Genomic DNA, 19,216 nt, shown 5'->3' with positions numbered 1-19,216 from the left:
GCAAAAGACAATGTAAGTGGCTCGTGGCTCATTCAGAGGCTTCTGGATTTCTCCTTTTGTCAGGTAGGTCAGAAATAGCCAACATCTCTGGCCCCGTCTCTCCCAGTTACTGCAGAGGCTCCTCTTCCCTGCGCAGCAGGCTGAATTAATGACTGTTGGGTTGTCATAACGCATCCTCCACCCCACTGCCAGAGATGCTCCTGGCTGTCCACACGCATCAACTTCCCTGCCGAGGAAGAGCTGACAGAGAGAGCCCTTTGCTTCACTGCTTTGGTCCTGTGCTTTCAGCTCAGCCCACGCCTAGGAAGAGCAGGAAACACTAACCCTCCAAATAAATCGGCAGGACGCAGGCTCAGCCATCCTTGCGTGTACAAAAGCCACAGGGTCCCCCAAAATACACACAGTCTGTGCAGCGATCACAACCCCAACATTAATACTAGGGGAGGAGGACACAGATGTGCAAAAACAATTGGCTTCTAGAGCCTGAGTCTTTACAAGAACCACGTTCTCAATCCCTGCTTTGCAATGTCAATGTTGCCATAATTAAGCGGGTGGATGTTACACCTGAAGAGCTAACGCCACGCTGCCAAGGACTGCAAAGGAGTGAGGGTTCAAACCTGGGTGGGCCCATGATAGTCCCTAGCAGAGACCCATGGGGTCCTTCGGACCAGAATCTCTTTCCAAAGACTGGAAAACTTGTGTTACAAGCTCCAGAGCTGCCCAGTCACACAGAGGACTTACGGCAGAGTGGCTGATTCAGAGCAGAGATCCCTGTATCCTTGCTGAACCAGCTGCTCCCTGCAGCTCATGCTACTTCCCTGGACTTAGCTGGGCACGTGAGCTGAATGGCTCTGAAGAGGGGAGAACCTTTCACGTTTATCTCTGAGAAACCACGGGCATCTACAAACAAAAAAGGGCAAACTCCTGGGGGAGAAGTTACTGTATTCTCTCCTGAGCTGCAGAGTCTGGCAGGGAAGAGCAACGTCAGCCTAATGTCAGGGTGGAGAGCAACGGCCACGCTATAGCTTACCCAGAGCATGACACCGCAGCAGACACCAGTCCCGCTGCAGGCCCTGCTCCAAAGCACTCTAAGACCTGGCTTCAATGAGGAAAACACTGAAGGGTTTTCCCTGGAAGTGCCTTTCATTCCAGATCTGACATTTCCAGTAAGTGGTCCCTGGAGAATAGAGCACCCTTCATATTAATGTGAAATCTGTTCTTTTCCCAAAGCCGGGCTGCACTGCAGCCCTTTGGTCAAATCCAAACCAGCATCCTTGCCAAGGGGACATGCTGGGCAGAGAATTGCCTGAAGCGCAAACAGGACCTGTGGTGGGCTGTACAGGACCCCCCAGCACGGCGGGTCAGACTCTGCTCTGCACGTGGAATCAGAACCTGGGAGTCTCTAGCAGACATTCTCTAAGACTTCAGATTCCTGCCTCATTTCCTTCACAAGACAGGATCTTACTGCATTTTTCCCAGCTGGACCCAGACTGTAGTCTCACTTTGCTTGCCAGGAGCCAGAGTAGCTCTGAAAATTGGACCCACTTCTAAGCAGCACAAACGAGGTCTGGATGCAGCGGTCAATTTTTAACCAAAGGCTATTCTTTGGAGTGGATCATTTTCCTTATTGCTTGACTTTTATCCCCCATCTCTATCCTGTTAGGAAAGCCCAGACAATTGGGAAAAGCCAAGTTTAAGAGAACCTCCTGAGAACTGGGTTTCCTGAGGAATTTCCAGCTACGCAATAAGCTGCTATTTCCCGTTGAATGGCAAGTTCTCAGCCTTGAGAAGTCTCAGCCTCTCTCAATAACCGCAGTCTCTTAACATGTCAGCCTGGGAGAGAGAAGACAATTTGGAGCAGCGTGCAGGCACACACACACAGAGGAGCAAGACATGGCAGAAGAAGCATTCTGCACGCATGCAAAGGAGATTCATGCATTTGGACAGCCTTCCTGGGCTTGTTTGTCTGCAGGGTGTTGAAGGGAGGAGCCAGTAAAGAAACAACCAAGCCAAAGGGTATCAGCTTCTCCCCCCCCAGGAGGCTGGATTGTCATCTATTTTGCTTATTTCAGCTTCTGTCCCCAGTTTCTTTGAATCGCACCAGTAATTGTTAAGACAGCTTTACAGCCTAATACCCCACGCAGCTCTGCAGGCTCTGACAGACTGCTGTGGTTTTTGGATGTCTGAGTTAACTCTATCATGACTTACAGCCACTTACTTGGACAATAGCACTGTTCCATCCATCTCTGGCTCACATGTCACGTGGCAAGCAGTGGTTGCATAAGGAGAGGCCATCAGGGCAGTAGTCCTCCCTCACAAGCTCATGCCCTGGTGCTGCAACCCATTCATAGAACCTATTCCTACCATTCCTGGCAGGGAATGGAGCAAAACAGCAGCACAGGATAGTTTCTGTTCCTATCAGCAGAGTGGCTGTATTTCAGGTGTGCTCTATTTTTAGAGGCTTGTCTAAATCTTGCCAGGCTCTGCTGAGTCCTTAGCTTGGAGAGCAGAGACATTGATGAATGGGCCTCTGAGCACCCATCAGACCTGCACCCAGTCACAACAGGAAAGGGAAGGGAAGCAGCGTGTGGCTTATAAGTTCCTATCAGGAGAGACCGCCCGGCCCCCACTTCAAGCACAGCTGCGTGCGTGCTGGCCAAGCTATGCTCTCTGCTCACAGCCTGGAATTCAGAAGAGAATGAGGCTGGTTTTCCATCAGCCTCAATACCCAGGTGACGGTTAGAGCCTCTCCAGCTCTGCCAACCTCCTTCTCAGATGGAGGCAGGGGAGCAGAGGTACCACTCTCTTTTTTTTACCCTCATGCCCGCATGAGGACAGTCTTTGAGACTAGAGAAGCTTAATTTCAGAATAAGTGTAGTCTGAAAACTGGCATGCTGGGATGGAACAGGTTCAGCACTTGTGTGGCTACAGCAGAGGAGCACAAGTGCACCAGTCTGGGACAGGGATTTCCAGAGTCCCGCTGCAGAGGCCATTTCTCTGGTCCAGGCTGCCAGAAAGGAATTGATCTTCAGTGTCAGGGTTTAGAACTAGACTGCCCCTAAGGTAAGCTTTGCTGAGGGCTCGCTTTTCATTTGAAGTTTTTCACCCCCTCTCAGTAATAAGGCAAAAACATCTGAGCAGGAACAAGGCTTCAAGCACAAAAAACAATTACCCTTTTTTTCTGAACTGAGCAAGGCAGCTGGGGAGTGAGTGGGAGGAGAGGGAATGACTCCCTGTGCTGGCAGCAGGGCTCCTCCAGCCCAGCTGACCTTGGCTAGCTCATGCTGTGCTCCTGCAACACTTGGAAGCTTGTCCCCCCATGCTGGTTAGTGTCAGAGCAGGGATTTTCTCTCCAGCCTCCGCACCAGCCCCAAAAGCCCTTGGTTTATGACTGTTCTCCTCCCGTATGCCCTGCCTCTCCTTTTCATGAGCATAGCATGGGATGAGCTCTGAGTGAGACCTGAGTTTCTCCTTCAAGGCACCGATTCTTTTTTCCACATGTTCAGCAAGTTCTAGAGATGTAGATGCCTTGTGGATCCAGGCTTTGGTGCATACAAGCCACAAGACAGAATGAGACAATCAACGTGCTGCCCCACATAGCGAATGCTGGAGAAAAGTACTACCTCCTGTCCCTGGAAGTATTTAAAAGACATGTAGATGTGGCACTTAGGGACATGGTTTAGTGGGCACGGTGGTGGTGGGTTGATGGTTGGACTGGATGATCCTAGAGGTCTTTTCCAACCTTCATGATTCTATGATTAAAGCCAACATCACACCGAGCAGGTGGACATTGGCAGAGTCAAGCATAAAACCACACAACAGGCTACCATCTTCCCCTGCAATAAGGAGAGGATAGCTGTCAGGCATAGCATTTCCCAGCTGAACCCTCTGCTTGCTTCCTTCCTTCCCCTGCCCCACCACCATCTCCCACAGTCTTTCCCCATGGGTGTCTGCCTTTTCTGGCACAAAAGAGCAGAGCCAGTCAGGCTTCTGGAGCAGAGGAAGACACTGGCAAGCTCAGGAGGGAAAGCATGCAGAGCAGCACACGCTCTGTCCCTGGGCAAGGCTGGCAAGAGTCTCTGGTTTTTGCCATCACGCTCGGTTTGAGGGCAGTCATTTCATAAATTAGAAGGGTGGAGGAGGCTGCTGGGATTTCCAAGGGCTGCACAGTAGGCTTCCTTCTGCAGGCTGAAGGTACACTTGCTGCTGAGAGTCAGGGACCAACTCCACCACGGGCCACCTGATGTAGGCAGAAGCCTAATTGCATCTGTTGCCGTATGGCCATCAACATTTGGGTAGCCTATAGGGGACATAGGCCTATATTATTCAGCTTGAACTCATTACTGGAAAGGGCCATACTGAGATCGGAAAGGGTAGGAGAAACTTGCCAAAATCTAAAAGTAATGAGAGGGGAGGGGGGGGAAAGACTTCCTACCATCAGCAAGTTGCTGTTGGCAGTTGAAAGAAGGCAGGTGGGGCACGGGGTCCTAGATTAGAAATCCTGTTGCATAAACAAGCCTGAAGGAAGCAGAGGGTTCAGCTGGGAAATGCTATGCCTGACAGCTATCCTCTCCTTATTGCAAGTCCTGCCAGCCTTATACTCCTCCCACGTCCGACTAGGGAAATAGTTGCAATTCCAGTAGTCCATAAAGAAAGAGGTGACTTGACGCATGCAAAGCAATCAAAACAATTCCCATCTATTTTGAGGATAAAAGACTTTTGTTCTAGAGCTGAGTGTTGTAATGCCTGACCCAATGATGAAAGAACAATGAGAGCAAAAATATTCCCCCGCAAATAAGTGGTACTATTAGACAGAAATATCCTCTCTGCTCTCCACCCTTCCGTGGAGGCACAGGCTCCCTCGCGCAGAGATGAACTTGTGTCTTCAGTCAAGAAAGAAGAGGCAGGTGATGGGAATGCAGAGTCCCAGCCAGCCACCAATGGAAACATCGTACACTTCCCTCTCTGCAAATATTTAACCAAAGCTGCTCTTGTTTAGCAGGCAAGCAGGCTCTATCCTTAGAGTTTCAGCTCTCACACCCAGCCCTGGTGCCTGCTCTTCAGCTTCCCACAGCAAAGGTGGTCAAGACCCCACACCGTGGGCTTTTCAGGAATACTCTCCATAAGCACCAGTCCTGTACATAGGTCTATGCATGCGCTAATTTAAGGGCAGAGGATAATTGTCATTGTTCACCAGTTTTCTTATGACTCTGGGAAGCTTGCAAACACTTGGGCGTACATTACGTAAACACTCGGACATCAAGTGTGTTGGAAGAACCAGAATTGGGATTGCAACCCATGGCAGTGGAGTACTTTGCCAAGCTCACTGCTCTCAGTTAGCAATGCCAGTAATTTATTTACATTTCCAGGGCTTTCTAGTTTAGTTTTTCATATTGGCAGGATTATCCAGCCCTAGTCACACCCCTTACATCTATAATTAGATCTTGCATATAGTCAACTTCAACAGCAAATGACCTAAAGCTCTGCCACTAGATAACACTGACTGTCTCCCATGCCTTGAAATTGGGACATGGAGAACTAGAAAAATGCTGCAGATATTTCTCACTAGATTAGTCATTAAATACACGATCAGAGCCACCCCAAATTACCCTGAATTAAGTGTACTTGTCTTAGCAATCTCCCTGGGTGAGCACTGACTCACCCCTTTAGCCTTTTCAAATAAATACACCTTGCCTTCTACCCCATCATCTGCTCAAGTTACCCGAGGATTGCCACTGTCAACCTTCCTGACAAGGTAGTTCTTACCCACATCTGTTTCAACAGATGCATGAAGTAGCATTAGGTGACAGATTTATGCTGACATCTGGGTCTGTGACTACACTCCTCACTTCCCTACAGGAGCGGAAAAAGGAATCAATCAAATAAGCAGCATTGCTCAGGTTGGAAAGGATTTGAAGTCCATTGCAGGGTTTCTTAACAGATTAGCCTTGTGGAAATCTGCCACTGCAGCAAATTCCTAGCAAATGGTCCTAGAAACCCTCCAAAAAGGCGACAGGCCACTAAACATTCAGGGAAATACCATATCAGAAACAGCAACAGAGAAACAGCTAAACACACACCGACGCAGACCCACATCTCTATACACGCTTGTACTCAATCCTGGTCTTGACTGAAAATGTGAAAATTTGCAATTCCAGCTATTCCTCCCCTCCCCAGCTGCAGTACTGAACCGAGTAAGAAAGGAAGTAAGAAATGAAGTAATACTTACCACTTCCACAGTAATTTTCCCACCTAGATCTCAAAAGATGAGGACAACTAAAGCTGCATATATATATATATAGATGGGAATACAGGGCAGAAGGAAAGGGAGGGAGTAATCACCTTAGGCACGTTCAGCTGGTAACCCCAGGTGCTGCTCTTGCTGTTCAAGAGAAGCGGCAGGGAAGCTCTGTTCAAACGGGGCTGCTCTAAGCGTGGGGCCTGCCCTCATCGCCCGTCCCGCTTGCACGTCTGTCGTGCAGAGGAAGTCTGGCAGATCCTGTTCAGCAGAGTTCTCCCACACGTGGGGCTTTTTCTGCCTCTGCACCGCTTCCTGGCACCTGTCAAGGACATTGCTGTCCCGATACTTTCCCCGTGAAAGGCGCTCAGAAGTCAGCTAGAGCTGCTCTTTTCATGCGCTCTGTCCCTTTCCTCATCTCTGGGGCTGACAAGTTCTTGAGAGGCCGTTGCAAGCTTGTCAGGAACAGAGATGATGCATGAAACGATGGAGAGGTGTCACAGGGGGGTAAACAGGAAAAACAGATGCAGAATGGGACTGTGAAACTGAAAAAAAGGGCCTTCTGTTTGCAGTCTTCCCCCAAAGCTCCTTATGTTATTGCATCGTTATGAATTAGGCTACCAAGACCTTCTCTTCTTGCACAGAATTTCCTGCAAATCTCCAAAGCAGTGGTGAAGTTCTGGGAGTTCTTCTTTACTCTTCTCTCCTGGGTCTTCAGACTACTCTATGGCTAGATGAAGGAGACATCCTTTACCCAGTTTTCATCAGCCTTTGCTAGCTGGAGAGCCCAGCAAAAATGCAATCTTTTCACCCCTATATGTTAGACCTCTGACCCTAACCGGAATCAAACATTTTCCAGGATTTTAGATCAAAAAGCAGACACTCAGTTTTAGCGCAGTGATTCCTGGACTCTTTCTTGTTACAGTTGATCATTAATCAGTGATGACAAGACTTTCCTGTGTTGCAGTTTTGGAAGGAGCATGAAAGCTGGAGACTGAGCCTATGTCCTGTATGCTGTTAAATCCTTCTGTAGCAGACATAACCATGTTAATTTTTAAAGACAGATATGTCCTATGGTAGACCATGGTCAGGCACCCTGCAGATGAGGGGTCTCAAGCCCAAAGAGAAAGTTTTTCATTTCTGGTTGTGAAGGATCTAGACAGTGGGAGGAACTCCAACAGTGACCTCATGAAAATGTCTTGTGCCAGAAAAACACTTGGCCAGGCTCAGGAGCGCATTTTTCTTGTCTCTAGAATGTTCATGGGGTTTTGCTGTACAGCCATATCCAGCAGGATTGACAGTGAGATGGTGCATCTGTTCTAACAGCCGCTGCCCTGGGGCACGTAGGAGAACAACCTCTATGGTCTGGGTGAGCCTCAGGCCGGATTGCTTTCTTGTATCCTTCTAGTCTTGCTTGGGACAAGAAAGGGGACTTGCTGGTCTCCAGGTTTTCCTTCTAACCATTGTTAGTCTATGAGTTATTGTGAAATGGTTCAGAACATATCTTTATTGCGCTAGAGAAGCGTTTCCTTCTTCGGGAAATTGAGTTGTTCTGTGCATAATAATGGCCATTGAAGTGCCAGCATCCACCCCAGGGTCTTTCCCAATTCACATTCACAGTGGCAAGAGAACCTGCTGCTGTAGCACTCAGCATTTTTTGTTGGTTGCAAAGCACTCAGCATGTTGCAAAATACTGCATACTGATTGCAGTGTGCGGTATCCTTCTGCTACCAGCCGTATCCTTCTGCTCCCAGCCTATAAAGAGAGGCAGGTGGGGGCACCAATATTGTTGCCTTGGGATTTGACCTTTATTTAAGCCCACAAGTCCAATCTAAATAATCCCTTTTTTGCATCAAACCCCTGTATTGAAAAGCTGGCAGCTATGCTGGGATGAGGGTTAACTTTCCGTCACTGACAACCATGAACCAAAGTACGCTTTCTGGTGGAAATGAGGGAATTCTGCTGCTACAACATTTGTACTCCAAGAAATCTCAAACTGTATTTTTCCAGCTCAATGTAATAACGAACCCTGTTCTTGATCACTGCTATCTTGATGAGACAACCCCAAAGGTGCATCACAACCTTTGGCTACCACATTTGTGTGGCTAAAATTATGGCAAGGAACAACAAGAAGTTAAATGATCAAGGCAAGCACCAAAAAGCCCCATCAACAAAAGGCCCTTGATCAGAGAAACCAAGCAGTTGAGGTGAGTTCCACCCACAGTACCTTTGCAAATCCCAAGGAAACCTGATTTGCCAAGTGCTAACAGGAACGGTCTAGCCCGTGTAGACAGGCAGGCACAGAGCCATGCCTGGCTACTGAGAGCAAACTAGAAAAATAACAGAGTTATCCACACCCTTAATCAACTGCATGACATCCTTAATTGCAACAAGGCAAAAGGGTTTTCTGTCTTACCCCTGCTCTTTCTGTTTATGTAGGATAGGGGGTATTGCATTATGAATAAGAAGGAAATGAAAAGGCTGGATGAACTCTTTACCCGTAACCTGAACTGAAAACCTCTTGTGGTCTGAAGAAGTCTGACTGATTGATTTCCTCACTCTGCTTCTTTTTTTTTCTCCATATTTCTAAGTACCTGGAGTCCAGTTGTGACTAGAAAGCAAATGCCAGAATATCAGAAGCAGAGTGTTTGCCTGGTGCATTTGGCTCAGATGGAGTCAGGAAGCAACAGCAAATTAAATGGCAACCCTGTGTCCAGCAGCAGTGTGAAATGCAACTGGTGCCTGCAAGAAAACTGGTCTTTGTAAAAGCATCTGTCCCCAAAAGCTGATACAACTCCACCCTCCCTCTCCTGGGTCAAGACCTCATGAGGGGGAAAGCAGTGTGAGAAAGGAAAGCCATCTCCAAGAAGAAATAAGAGCTATCCAAAAGCAGTTTGCAGAAAACGGGTTGCATCTCTTCCCCCCTTCCCAGGTACTGTTGCGGTAAATCCTGACTCTCTAGCAGGAACGCTGGTCCCTGAACGTGCTGCATGGCCGAGCTCATTTCAAGGGATAATCCCGTTTATTTTGCAGCTGGACACAGCTAACACTTGTTCCTTTGAAACAGCGGAACTCTGTTTACATCTCAGCAGCAGACATAGCTTTTGCAGATGATTTAGGAAGGCTAAGGGATGCAGGATGGGACTTTGAATGTAAGGGCTGGTAGCCAACATGGGACCACGGTCACCACAGCTAAAACAGAACCCAAAAGGCCAAACTCTCCCTGCTCCCACTGACCTCAAGGGCAGGCAGGGTCACAGCAGTCCGAGGGCTGCCTGAAGCGATTGGTGTGGAGGGGCTGCACTGGGCCTCCATGTTCTTTTTCATGGCAAGCATGTCTCCATTTTCACCAGCACTCCCTCTAAGCTCAGCCACCGACCAGCTGCCGTGGCCTCGAGGAATTTTCCTCCGGCTCCCCCGTGATGCAGAGCTCTTGCACTCCTTTGCTCCTCAGTAAAATACTGTTGCAGACCAGGCACTGTATTTTTTATTGATAACAAACGGGTCATATCAAAACCGTACCCAGAAGAGTTACTCATGCTGCTTGAGTATCTCTCCCTCCGTGTACATCCACACACACAGATCCACATGCAGCGGGAGTGAGATCCGCAGCCTCGGAGGAGCCCTGTTTAATGCTCGTGCATGTGGCACCGAATTTCTAGATAGGGACAGTGTCTTTCGAACTGGACGGTAAACACTTCTGTAACTCTGCTACTGTCCGTGGGAATAGGCTATGAACAGCCTACTCTGGAACTCTGGCTCAGCAGGTCTTTCCAAAACCTGCTAAGCAGACCCCCAGCCTCAGCACCACAACTGGTGCTGGAACTGCCTGGATCAGCGAGCCGGAGCTGGTGAAGGAGTCAGGAGGACTTTTCAGGAACAAAGCAGATATTCTTGGCTTTCAGCAACAAGAGGGTTATGTCTGGGAGGAAGTCTGCTCCCCTGGTTTCTATTTTTACTTCTGCTCATCTGTTTAGGGTCTAGGGCTTGGTTTCCTCAGCTCTATACCAGGTACTTGGGAAACAATGAAAGCAGGCACAAGGGAAACTGCAGCATCTCAAAGCAGAGAAGCAAACCAGACAGCACCGCTCTTTTCCTGACTGGTTTGTTTGAGATTTTTTTTGCCTTGCTTCTTATCTCTCCCTGAGGTTCACGCAAACCATTGAAAACCAGGTCCAGCCCTGCACATCCTATTTTATACCTGCTGGAGGGTTGCCCACCGGGTCTCAGGGGGCAGAAGCACGTCAGTGTCTTCTGGTTTCACCCAGCAATCCTTCCCAGAATGGTTTGCTTAACCTTTACGATGCTGAGCCCACCAGTTATGCCGACAGTGGAACAAATTGCTTCATGCAGAGATGTCCTGTCTTACAAAGTAGCCCCAGAGAAAGGATGTCAAAACAATTCCCAGCACCTAAAAGGGCTGGGAATGGCTTTTCAGCCCCCCCCCAAATACCCAGTAAGACAACGTGTGCCAGTAGATCTGGTCAAAGCCCCAGGTTTCCAGAGCCTGACAAGTATATGCTGAAACGCCGCAGGAAAAGCAAAAGGAAAACTCTGTTTCCCATTCCTCCTCCCCAAATATCTGTCACAAAAAGTTACCTTCAATGGCATTAAAGGGGGGCCACCGCTGGCCCGTGCCTATGGGAAATCCTCAACAGCCTTTAATTGTATTCTGCTCAGTCCCACGCCCTGGAGGGATTTGCTAAGCGGCTCACTAGCAGCAAGGCTTTTATCAACATCAGATCCCAAGTGCAGATTGCTTTCATAGTGACACCCACTAGAGCCAACTGCATTCCCATGTTCTCTTCTGCAGACAAGGGACTCGGAGCCAGCTCCCTTCACACTCCTGGCCACCTGCCCTTTCAGTTCCCAAGCTGGGCCAGTCACTTTCTCTTTGCAATTCTCACTGTGTTATCTAAAACCATCTTCCTTGGGCAGGTTCTCACCCCTTAGGTGCACTTGGAGAGGTGCAGGGGCTGGGAAGTTGTGATTATCCCCTTGATAATCACATTAGCTGCCAGCCTGCGCAGCTGGGCAGAAGAGTCATAAATAATGTTGTTGAGATTGCAACACTTCACAGAGGCTTTAACGTACTTCAGCAGCCTCCTGCTTGGTGCCATGCAGATAAAAAAGTGTTGACAAAAGAGTAATTTTAGCACCTTGGTTTATTAACCCTGCTGCTGAAGAGCAAAAGCAGAACAGTGCTTTCAGGTGAGCGGGAGGAATTAACCCTCCCGTTCAGCGCCACGTCCCTGCTGCCACGGAGTTACAGACAGAGCCAGCACCTTTGTCAAATGCATGCTGGCTGGCTGGGTAACTGCATACAATTCCTTAAATGCTCACCAGCTGGCATGGCTCAACAGAGAACTCAAAGTTAGGATGCTCTTTAAGGGCCAGTGCCCCTTCCAGTAGGTCTCAGTTGTCTTACTGAATGCGGGGAATGTCCTGAGTAAACATCCTTTTGCTCCTCCTTGCAGTTGGCTCAGGACAGAGGAGTCGTTAGGCCGGGTTCAGGGAAGGAGTCCAAGGACAGGTCCCCTGGGCAGCGCTGCCAGCAACCCAGCATTCCTGGAGCAGAGCTTGAGATTGCACTTCACTTGGTGTAACTAGTGCCGATGCTGAGAGTGTCCCTCGCTCTCCGCTCCACCGTCCTGGTCACACAGTCACTCGTGCCTCCTTGCTGTGCCCAGGGAGGAGCCGGTTTAGAAAGCTGACTGGGATTGAATTGCTTCTGGCATTCCAGGGCACCCACCCACGGCATGGTCTGGCCCCGACACGCTGCCGGCTGTCCTGCTTGCCCATATCCACTGCCAGCATTTCCATGAACTCATGGACTGGCAGAGAGGGTAAATGCAAAGCAAAGCTGTGGCAGCAGCAGCAACCCTTGCAGCGCTGAGCATCCAATGTGAACAATTCACGGCTCTTCTCACGAAAAGTGGCTCTTTTGTTGGTCCGATAAATGTCCCTTTTTTTCCCACTGAGAGCAGGCTCCAGTCAGGGCCTGGAGAATGGGGTGTAGATCCTCTTCTTGGGTTGCCACCGCACAACCCGGGAGCATCGCCCAGCCTGCCTCTGCATTGCTCTTTCCCATGGGAATGATGGCAGCCCCTAACAATCTTGCTGCCGCAGATAGGCAGAGCGATTATTCCCGTCAGCAGCTCAGCTCTGTGGGAGTCGAGTTCGTCTTCAGCTGCAAGAAGTGGTTGGGCTAAGGTCAAAGGGAGCGCAATGATGACGGGCTTGGGAGGTGACTGCTGGCAGTCACAGAAAATGTGTGCATTGTGCCAGGACACACTGATCCCCTTGAGTTTTCCTTTGTGAAATGACACTAGTTTCCAGCAATAGATCATAGGATCAAACCACCATGTACTCCCTCGCCCTTTGCATTTTTCAGCCCTCACAGCTAAATAGGACCAGATTTGGCCAACACTTCAGTGACAATGCTGTTAACCAGAAATGGCCTTGCCTATCAGAGGGATTCGACCCAGAATCAATGCCCAGGTGCACGGTTGGAAGGAGAGCCTGCAAGAAGTAGTGCTGAGCCGAGGCTCGAACCGAAACACTGATCCAGCCGGTGTGCTCAGTGCCACTTCCACCCAGTGCCATGGCTTTGTGGGTTCTCAGTCTGGACATAAACCACTGTGAAGCCCACTGTGTATTGCCTTCTCAGCGTCCGTGGTGCTGGCTGAAGTTACAGGCAGCAAACGGCTCAGCATCCAGGACCAGCTGTCCCAAATCCAAAGGTCTCACTCTAGTCTGGACGCACCAGAGCGCGCTCCCGTGTCCCAGGCTCAGGCCCACAGCACCATCTTGAGGCCTGGGCACACAAGAGAATAGCTGCTCCTCCAGGCATAGAACAAGCTACATCATGCATTTGCAAACAATATATGAAATTAGGGGAAATTCCATTCTGGAAGATGACAGACAGCTAAAGGGGGACCAAAAAACCAGAGGCAGATCCAGCTATGCACTTCAGGCGCGAACCCAAGAAACACCATGGTCCTGTCTCCTGGCCCCCGCGTCTGGTGTAGCAGCTCACAAAACCACAGCTCACGCTCCTCTAGCGTTGCTGCACATACTCAGCTGAAGGTTTTGTGGCACAGAACGGAGTAGGTAACCTGGAGCTGCAGGGCAAAGCGTCCTTTAGGAAGTCCCAGGCAACACCTAATGGTGCACAATCTCCGTTGTGAGATAAACAGATACAAATTTGATTTCCTTGGAAATAATTCCCCTTCTTCCTCCTTGAGAAACAAAGTGATTTTTCTCATGAGGAACAAAGATACCATGAGGACTCAAATGGGTGACAGCTTCTAGCGCGTGGAGGTGGCAGGCAACACCCTAGAAGACGGCAGAGACCTCCGGGGTCCTTGGCATTGCCTGCAGCCTGGCTGTTAGCACTGTTCCTCAAGTAGGGAAACAAAGGCGCCGAGTTAGGGGCAATATTTGCTTGCACTTAACTCCCCGAAGAAAAGGTTTTCTTTTTGGAAACATTTATGCGTTGGCGATGCCTAGGGACTTCTCTTTCTCTAGTCTGTCAGTTTTAAAGTGAAATCTTGATTTCTGGTCATCACAGACTCCAGCAGCCTCTTTTTTCTACTTCTTTTCCAGTTTGTGTTTTTAAGGTGCATACCTCTGAACTGGGATGAGTCATGGTAACTGGTAGGGTTTTCTAAATTGCAGTCTCTAGTTCTCAAAGAGACCTGGGAAGTACTGTCTACAATGTGTAGCAGATGTACCCTTCCAGACTTTTTGTGTTCCTATTGATTTTTTTTTTGTATAAAGTTTATTTATTTTCACATTCTTCTGCAGCTCTTAAACAACAAGCCCTTTGGCAATGCGTGCTGGACAGATGGCTTCAGAGTGGTGTTAGCATATTAACAAAGCTACACAACACACTTGAAAACATATAGCTTCTCTGTTTCCTTCTGCCATTCAGAACTTCCTGGGGTGGGGAGAACCTGTGGGCATTTTTGCTGTGAGGGACTAGTTTGGTGTAGATGGAGGCATCGGTGTACCAGAAACCCAGGTTAAATTGCCACTTGCATTCTCACTTCCGTCCTTCTCGTGTACAACAGCTCTCCCAGTCAGCGCCCCAGCCACCTCCCAGTGTTCCCAGGACAGGGCTGCAGCCTGGCACCCGCTCTGCTGGCACTTACGTGCTGGGAAGATCAGCTGACGGAGTGAAGGAGCCCTTGGCAGGCATTCCCCGATTATTCTTTCTTTAATCGCTTCCATTCATTCTAACCAAATTTTCCAGCAGAGCTGGAAACAATCGTCAGTGACGAGTTAGCTCAGTGAAAGAGAAGGGAGGTGAAGGAGGACAATGGAAATTTCCCCAAAGACATTCAAGTTACAATTAAGCAGTTAGCAACACAAATATAGAGAGCAAAAGAAATTGTTCAGCACGTATGTCATTGGAATGATATTACCATGCAGATCTCTGCCAAATTAGCCTGGAGAGTTATTCACAGAAAACTAAGCACATGGAGCATTAAACTGCCTGTGGTGAGATTGAGAGTGATAGCCAGTCTCCTAAGAGCACTTTGCAAGAGACTAGTAACTCTTCGGAAGAATCGGAACCCCTCCGGCTGTGAGTGCTTGCAATTCGCATTGAATTTGGTTCCTTTTAACGCATCTTGCCGTGCCCTGGGTGGTGGAGGAACCCTCCCAAGCAGAAACCCAGAGCCCCCGTCCCTTCTCTTCGCTGCACGGCTATCACCGGGACCGTTCTCACACCCAGACTCACCGTCTGCACGGCTCCCAGTGCTGACAGAGCACCCTCGGGAGCAGGTAGGATGCTCAGTTTTCAGTCTGACTCAGTCAGCGGCGCAGATGGGGCGCAGCCAGGCAGCCACAGCGTTACCCTTGGACCTGACAGTCTGCATGCAACTTCTTCTCATGGTATGTGCAGCAGGTTCCAGCTTCCTTTCTGCTAACCTCCCTCAAAGGAGGAATTTAGCATCCTTCCAATAAATGCTATGTTGTCCTTGGCTCTAAAAAGAAGATCGTCCTGATTGCAGTTCAGCTTGACAGATGGTTCTTATTTGCACTGCCCCAGCACTCGCTCCAATAACTGAAGGCATCAGAGGACCAATACCCAGCTGAAAGCACTGGGAAATGGCTTAAACATTTCAGCTACAATTTTTGCTGGACTCAGAGGCTTCAACTGGCAAATGCGGGAGGCAGGGAACTGGTTATTCAGTTCCTGGTTTCCACTGGCTTAGAATTTCCCTGTGTTTCGTACAGGTTCTGCATTCCCTCGGGCTGAAGCGTGCTCTCATTTACCCTGCTGCAAATCTAGAGCGTCTCCACTGATTTCAATAATGCTAGGCCAGAGCTACGCTTGTGTGAGAGAAGAATTTGTTCTTTATTTCAGGAGCGCCTGGGCTTATTCATCGCTAGCTCTTACATGCAGTACAAATCAGAGAAATTCCTTAATAGCCTGTATGTCGGGAGCAGCTCTTCCTCTGGCCACTTGTGGAAACCTGTTAGTGTTCACTTCTGTCATATTAAATCCACATATAATCTGTATATAAAGTTTGCATAAACATTTATCCACAGTGATGCTGAGGCCCATGACAAAGCCTGCCCACGGAAGCAGAGGGGTGAGGTAATCAAATCAGCTCAGCGTTGTCACGTTGGACAGACTGTAACAGCATTGCCTTGCCAGGAGGAACCCTTTACAAATTAGGACTCGTTCCCTCCCTTGCAGCTGTATTGCACTTCTCCCTTACCTTCCATAAATCTGGCTCAGAGAAGCTGTCTCGTATCATTCATACTAAGAACATATCCTGCTATGGCTCAAAGTAAATTGCCTGCTTGGCACCGACTGTCAGCACTCTCCGTTCTTTCTGGGTGATTTTCTATCCTAGGAATTCACACTGCAGAAATTAAATGCTCCTGCAAGTGTTGGTTCGTTTCGCAAAGCACAGAGTAATGTTTTCAGCGTGCCATCCTGGATATTTTTCATAGCCTTGAAGAGCTCTTCATGTCTTACCAGGCTGGCTGGGTCACGCTCACAGGTGATGAAGAAGAACTCTCAAGCTGATGCTTATAACTAAGAGGAGAGTTTGTCCTAAGGGCAGTGGATGACTTAAGCACTGCAAGGCAGGGCAGGAGAGCTGTGTGCCCTTCAGCCACGGCTGATTCAAAAACCTGGTAGTCTCTTATCAGATCAGATACATGATCAAAAAGAAAACAAGGGGAAAAGAGAGGGAACGTGAAAATCATGTGAGTGGGACTGGAAGGGACCTCAAAGTCTGCTTCTCAGCCTCGGGAGAAATCCAATGCCACCCACAGATATGGATAATTAGTGCTTTAAAACACTCCTGGTCTTTCTAGGCAACTCCACCATCCTCCCCGTTCTCCGAGTGCACTGAGGCTATTCCAGGGCATGAGAGATTGCTGTCCCTGCCATCGTGTGCAGGAGAGCCTTCCAGCCTTGTGGCCTCCCTCATGCAAAGCCAGATACAATATTACAGTAGGTGCATCTACTTTTAAAAGTGCTGCTATTGCACAGTATTGGCTGCAAATACCACTTTTGCCGTAGGTGCATCTACTTTTAAAAGTGCTGCTTTTGCACAGTATGGGCTGCAAATACCACTTTTGCTTAAAAATCAATGATACATGCTCACAGCACTGCTCATTTACCAGGCCCTCACACTATTTTCCCAGGGCTGCCCAGCAGTTAGATGCCTGATGTTTGCCTTGAAGCCTGGCTCAAAGTCGGGAATGCTGGCAAACACAGACGTGCGTGCAGAAAACCTGTACTGCTACAGCAACTGAGCCCTGGGCGGCTGAGCCTGGGCTGCAGGACTCTTTCTGAAACCTCGTCGAGGTATATGAAAGCTGGTCCTTAGGTGCTCTAGCTGACTATGCAGCAAAGCCATTTAGGAGCAGCGTGAGCAGTTGATAACGAATTAAGACAAAAGGAATAATAAATGAAATGGCAAATACTGGTAACCAAGAATACCTTTCTGTGTTGGAGAAGCCACCTGGAAGGGTGAAAGGGAGGCACACGAGCAGCATCAAGAGTCCTGATGAACCCCTTAGTCATATTATTAACAGGAGACAGGTGACAGCCATATATTTTGCTCAGCTGCGTGATTCCCCCCACATTCCCCTGTATGTGTGGATTTAGGAGTCCAGCTCTGCATTAGCACCTCATCCACTGCACATTTCCAGGCATGACATAGCAGTGCCTGTGCACCTGCATCTCTTCTATTTTCCCCTTTGCCAGAACAACTGCTTCCAGCCCTGCCATGAAGGACTAAGTCATGATTAAACACCCACTGAGACATGGCATCTTGCTAGTGATTTCATCGGCTTTGGATCTGGACCACCCGGTGATGACAGAGGAGCAGGTAAGCACAAATGAATGCTGTACTTGACCAAAGCCTTGTTGGGTGGAAATATATTTTAGTGTCTTCTGAGGTACATCAGTACCAGGTTAGTGCCATGGCTTTGAATCGTGGAGAGGATGTTGCAGGGAAATGAAATCCATACATAGCCGGACTTCAAAAAACCCAGTTAAAATACATTTCTTTTGTCCTCCTTCAGCACCTTGCCAAGCAGAGCTCTGCTCTGAACTCTGCACTGGGTTGGGAGCTCCCAGAACACAGCCCCGGCTGAGAGTTTAGAAGAGGCAGGCATCGCTCGGTAGCACCCCTTCCCCCCAACATCTGTGGGCAGGGTCCCTGCCTGGCACATCAGCCCTGTGGAAAGCAGGCTGGCACAGCTGCCCCCAGGACCTGATCCAAGGCCCAGGATATTAAGGATGTCGCTGTACTCTCTAGGGGAAATTTGGGCTCAAACCCGTTTCACAGCAGGGCTGCGGCACTGCTGGCAATGCATGACTCTGCCCACGCCAGGACAGCCCGAGGTACAGCCTGACCTATCTGAGGTGAGGGCTGTTCCACTACAGAGAGGAAGCGTGCTTTCAGGTAGATTCATTTCCCCTTTGTTATTAAAGCTCTCCGTAAAGTAAAATACCAAACTAAATCAATTTTTGTTTTATTAAGAAGGCTGTTGCCAATAACTCTTAATTTCTTCCGCAGAGGCAGCAATGCGAATGGTTCACTACAATACTTGCACCATAGCTAGGTTTAAGAATACTTTCCTTGTAAAAGCAGTTGGATTAAATGACAGGTGAGCAAAAGGAACAGCAGCTCATACTAAATACCCGTATTCAGCCAGCAAACATCTCCTGCAGGCAAAACCTTACTGTCCTGTAGTATGATATCTCCTTTTCATGAAACTGAACTTTCTTCTGTTTTTCCTCAGCCCTGTCAGAAACTTGCAACGATTTCTCTCCTTTTAATTCCTCAAGATGAGGCAGAACCTGACAGCAGAGGCCACACCAAAAGGGGAGAATGGCAATGAACACAGTTGGCAGTAGGATCAGTTGGGTTTTTTATTGTGATGATGTTTCACTTACGGGCCGAGGCACAACATGGGATGATCATCTGCTCCTGACTCCAAGTTGGCTCTTTTAAAGGAACTAGTCGAAGGAGGGCTGCTTTATTAGCCCTGTGGATCCAAACCAGCTTGCTGATGCCTTCTCCACATTTTTCCCTCCTGTGTGTGTCTTTACCACTGTATTCAAAGCACATCTGCAAGCACAACAAATGGGGAATACAGCTATCCCGCAGGATTCTGGCACTGTACAGATGCAAATCCAGCGCAACCTGCTGTCAAAGCACCTTACGGAAAAGCACGACTTAGAGCAAACCCACTCCTGTCAGCCCAGAGGGGCAATCGCAGCAGAAGGTGGACCCTGGCAGATGAGAGCACGTCTGGCAGACGAGCTGCAGGACACAGGAAAGTCAACAATGTTTATTTGAGCCTGGATCTCTATTTTCAATGAAGGACAAGCCAGAGACAGAAAATTTAGTGTTTCAGGGACCTTTTAGAGGGTGGTATTTGTAAACACTGTACACAATATTCTGCAAGATTCTCTAGGAAGCCCCACAGAGGCAC

This window comes from Fulmarus glacialis, unplaced genomic scaffold (assembly GCF_000690835.1).
Source record: "Fulmarus glacialis isolate BGI_N327 unplaced genomic scaffold, ASM69083v1 scaffold19502, whole genome shotgun sequence".
NCBI lineage: Eukaryota > Metazoa > Chordata > Aves > Procellariiformes > Procellariidae > Fulmarus > Fulmarus glacialis.
Note: the sequence above shows the minus strand (reverse complement) of the source record.